Raw genomic sequence first — 4,578 nt, forward strand, 5'->3', positions numbered from 1 at the left:
TTATTTAACTTTCATTGATTCTTTGTGGATTTTGAGTTGTGCATCCCAATCCCTCTTACCTCCCTGACCCCTCTCATCTACCCTCTGTCCATGCAACCTCCTCCTAAAACAAAACAAAATTCAAAAGAAAAAAACAGAGAGGGAGACAGAGACAGAGAGAAAAGAATCTCATCATGGAAGCTGTAGTGTGGTCCATTCAGTGAGTTTACCCTTAAGCCCATTCATCTTTACTTGCAAGTGTTTGTTCCTGTGAGTCATTGGTCTGGTTCAAAGTCTCTGGTTTCTTCTACACTATCCATAATGGGCTCTCTCTGGGGCTCCTCTTGGAGATCCTGCTGCTTTGGATCTGTAGATGTGTCCCCTCGAAATGCTCCAATATTTCATAGATGTAGTGGATTTTTTTTTTAACCAAAAGGAAATAGCTTTCCCTTAATGAGCCTCAACATAGCTCTGATCAAGGTACTGAATTCCTCCCAGCCTTGGTTATTTCAATTACAAAGCAGGTGTTAACAGCAACAACCTAAAAGGATTACTAAGAGAATTGAGATTATTCACCCTTGATATGTCCAGTTACATGCCAGCCAGCCTCCATGGCAGCTCACGGACAAAGCCTGAGACTTGTCCAGGCTTACCCAAAAAATGGATAACTATAACTCTTAAAGTTATTAACATGGTTGCCACTCACATAAACCAATCCTGAGTCGGTTCCTATGTAGTCTGTAGGCCCCAAGTCCCCCTTGCTTTAAAAACCCTGTTCCATTGCTACTCCGGGTGTCTTCTGCTCTGCTGCTGCGTCAGACGAATGGAGAATCCCCAGTTAACTGTAATAGTAAAAAGACTCTTTGCTTTTGCATCGGTCTCTTAGTGATCTTTGGGGGACTCTAGATACAACACTCCCTTGCTGAAAGAGCTCTTTGGATCAGATGTGAATCCCCTGAGGATAACAAATGGAACCATGGTATAAAAAAAAAGAAAAAAGAAAAAAGAAACCTGTAAATATGGCTCGTTGTGGCGGCGGTGGCGGTGGGAGGCTCGGCAGCCCCCATTGCAATTTTTCAGTTGCTTTTTTAAAGAAGGAAGGCTCATGGTGCAAATTGTTATTTCCAGTACGGAGGCTGGAGCCCTGGCAGAATGGATGCTGGTCAAACTACAGGGGGAGATCAGATTAGCTGGAAACATCCTGGGAGACCTACATTACACCAACCACTGAGGGAATCTCTGTGCTGATCGTGGGGCATCACAACCTGTATGGGAAAACAATCCATCTGGAGAAACCTTTTGCAGTCCTTGTCAAATGCACTCCTGGGGAGCAGAACTGTGATGACCTTGGTCAAGACACTGGCACCTGGTACTTTTCAAAACTCGCCCTAAGCCTATTATCACCAACCTCCCCAAGAAAGTATGAAAGAACTCCGGATTATCCTTAGAGAGCAGCCAACTCCTTCGACTCGTGCTCCGTTGCCACCTCCAGGAGGGCTAGACAGTTCCCTGGAACCACAGGGAGAGCCTGTTATGAACACAGGCCACCCAATGGGTGTGAACTCAGATCCTTTCCTTATGGCAGCAGGTTCTCTTGGTGGAGACCTGGCTCCATTTCCAAGGAATCCAACTTCTTTTCCAAGTTCATCAGCCTCATTGGCTTCAAATGGAGCACATTTTCCTGCTGGTGCTCATAACCCAAGCACGGCTTCCTTTCCAAGAGGGATGAACGCCATTGGACAGGTGCAGTTTCTTTCCCAAGGCCAGGTGGCTTTGGGGGATGGGGACTAGGACCAGGACCTGGTTTAAACCCTAGAACAGGGGCTCTTCCGGGCCCAGGGCCTATGTCTAACCCCAGATTAGGGGGGCTTCCTGGCCCTGGCCCTATGGCCAACCCAAGGGCAGGTGGGCTCCTTGGAGCAAGTCCTAACCCCAAAAGTGGTGGCCCCATGGGCCCTGGATGTGTACCCAACCTGAGGGCAGGTGTTTTATCCTCTGGTACTGGCCCTCCTAATCCTAGGCCAGTGGGCCTGGGCCCTGGACCAAATCCTAATCTGAGATCGAGCTTTTTAGGTACAAACCCAGCTCCTAGGTCGGGTATGTTTCCAGGCCCAGGCCTGGGGCCCAACCCGAGAGCTGGTGGCCTAGGCCCAGGCCTTGGACCCAACCCGAGAGCTGGTGGCCTAGGCCCAGACCCAAATCTGAACACCAGAGCAGGTGGCCTCTTGGGTACAGGTTCTGGTCTTGGACCTCAAGGCTTAGATCTTGCCCCTATCCTAAGGGCAGCAGGTCTTTTAGGAGCAAATTCAGCTGCTTTCTCGAAGGCTTCTGGAAATGGGCACAAACCCACCTAACGTGACAAGAGTACCTGGCCCCGTAGGCCCAGGCACAGGTCCTAGCTCTCAAGGAATTGGCCTCCCAGGGCCAAATCCCTCTGCCATGTCAAGGGCTCCTATACCATGGGCTCTAATTCAGCTCATTTCTCAGGGCCAGGTGGCCCAATGGGGGTAAATGCCGGAGCCTTTCCACGCTTGGTGGACAAGATCAGGAGAACTGAACCCAACTGCCTTTTCTCAGTCTTCCAGCACATTGGCTTCAAATCCAGGTATCTTTCAGAGGTCTGCTGGTCCCCAGGGCTCAAATCCGGCATTTTTCCCAAGAGCCTCTGGGCCCTTAGGCCCCCAACCAAGCTAACTTTCCAAGGGCCTCTGGCCTGCAGGGTCTAGGTCCAGCTGCCTTCCTGAAGTCTGCGGGTCCACTTGGCCTGGGTCAAGTTGCTTTCCCAAGGTCAGCTGCTGGGCACCTGGGCTCTTCTCCAGCAGGCCCTGTGGATATCAACCCAGCTCCTTTTGCAAGGCCGACAGGGACCCTGGATCTTAACCCAGCTTCCTTTCCAAGGATGATGAATGCCCCTGTAGCCAAGAGTTTGGTCCCATTTCCTAGGGCAGGCAGCCTCCCTGGTTCAAATCCAGCTGCTTTCCCCAGACCAGTGTTTCCAATGGCTACAATGTACCCAAATGGAATGTTACTCCCTTAAATACCCTTTTTCTTCCAGGGCCACTCTGTTTTTCCAGCACTGTGGTTCTGGGCTGGGGCTGTCTCTTAGATGAAAGAGTAGAACGGAGCTACAGTCTGGAGAACACAGCTGGGACTCACGTTCCAATGAGCCTTCTTTTTCCTCTGCTTTCTTTCTTGACTGAAGTCCATGAGAAATGGACTGTGGCAGATAGGGATGATCCTGGCCTCAAGAAAAAGGATCTCTGGCCGTGTGTGGTAGAACCAAAACTAGCTCTGAAGTGTCACCAGAAATTGTTACTCGGGGAAAAGTTCCAATGACTTGAGCCTGCCACTTCCGTGTTAACATGATTTGTAGGATCTGAAAACAAGTCCAACAGCCCTCCAGGTTACTCTACCTATACATATCATTAAAAGAACTACAACTCTGCTTCCTCAGTTCTCTGTGTGAGACACATTTCTTACACATTATCTTTCGACTCATGTAATCTATTTTATCCCATTTTGCAGATGAAAACCCTTAACATCATCTGGATTTCATCCAAACCTACAGGACTTCAGATGTATGAGTTTAACCACTCTGTTCCCTGCATTCAGGGTAACGGGATTTGGAAGACAAAAAGCCACCTGTGGAGACACTGGATATCCAGTGTCTCCAGGTCACCTGCTATTGAAATGAAATGTTCTAAATTCTGGTTTCTCTTGCCTGGGATCTCTATTTGGGAGAGTTGGGGAAGGGATGGAGTGCAACCTTAGCAGCGGTTCCAGATGTTCGCCCCCACTGCTTTGCAGTTGAGGTAGCCATGAGGACCCTCCTTTAGGTAGGTATCAGATACCTGAGCAGCAGGAGAAAGGCTTCTGTGAAGTGCCTCTTACACCAGCAGTTGAGAGTTCTCTAGAGCCAGTTGCCCAAGCCATCTGCACAAGCTGGCTCTCTTCCTGATTCCCGGTAGCTACGGGAGGGAGGTGAGGAAATCCGTTTGCTGAGGAGAACCCAGCAACGTAGTATTAATTAAATTCGCATCACTGTTGTAAATATGCCCAGAGGCCAGGGTGATGAGTGCATTTTATAAATCAAATAAATGACTAATAACTTCTAAAGTTTGCTAAATGAAAAACTGTTTAAAGAATAGACATGGGCTGCACGAGAGTTACTCCTGCTAATTAAAACATGCTCTGAAAGCATTAACCTGATTGATAATCTAAATAAAACTCCGGTTCTGGGTGGATTTCCTTCTTTATGAGTTTTTTTATTGCCACAAGAGGTAACCACATGAATGTCATTCTTAATGAACTTTTTTTATACTTTCTGAAATTAATAGGCAAAAAGAAGCAGTGGGGGAGGAACATAAAAACCACCATATTTCTGATGAATTTCACATCTCAGACATTTGGCCTTTGCTCTTGCCTTTAGGGCCCACCCTAAAACTTTTAGAAAATCTTTAGCAAAAAAAGAAAGGAAATGGGTGGAAATGAAGAGAGGGAAGGGAAGAAGGAAAAGAAAAAAGCCCCTTTCAGACAGCAGTTTGAATTCCTACCCATGTGTAGGGATTACTGAAACAAAGGGCAAGATCCAAGGCCACC

General features: G+C 47.9%; 1 pseudogene; it reads left to right on the forward strand.

Moving 5' to 3' along the window:
* The first annotated feature begins 1,401 nt into the window (after positions 1–1,401).
* Positions 1,402–3,016, forward strand: LOC121830400 (decreased expression in renal and prostate cancer protein pseudogene; annotated as a pseudogene).
* Positions 3,017–4,578: the final 1,562 nt, after the last annotated feature.

Source organism: Peromyscus maniculatus, chromosome 6 (assembly GCF_049852395.1).
Source record: "Peromyscus maniculatus bairdii isolate BWxNUB_F1_BW_parent chromosome 6, HU_Pman_BW_mat_3.1, whole genome shotgun sequence".
Taxonomy (NCBI): domain Eukaryota; kingdom Metazoa; phylum Chordata; class Mammalia; order Rodentia; family Cricetidae; genus Peromyscus; species Peromyscus maniculatus.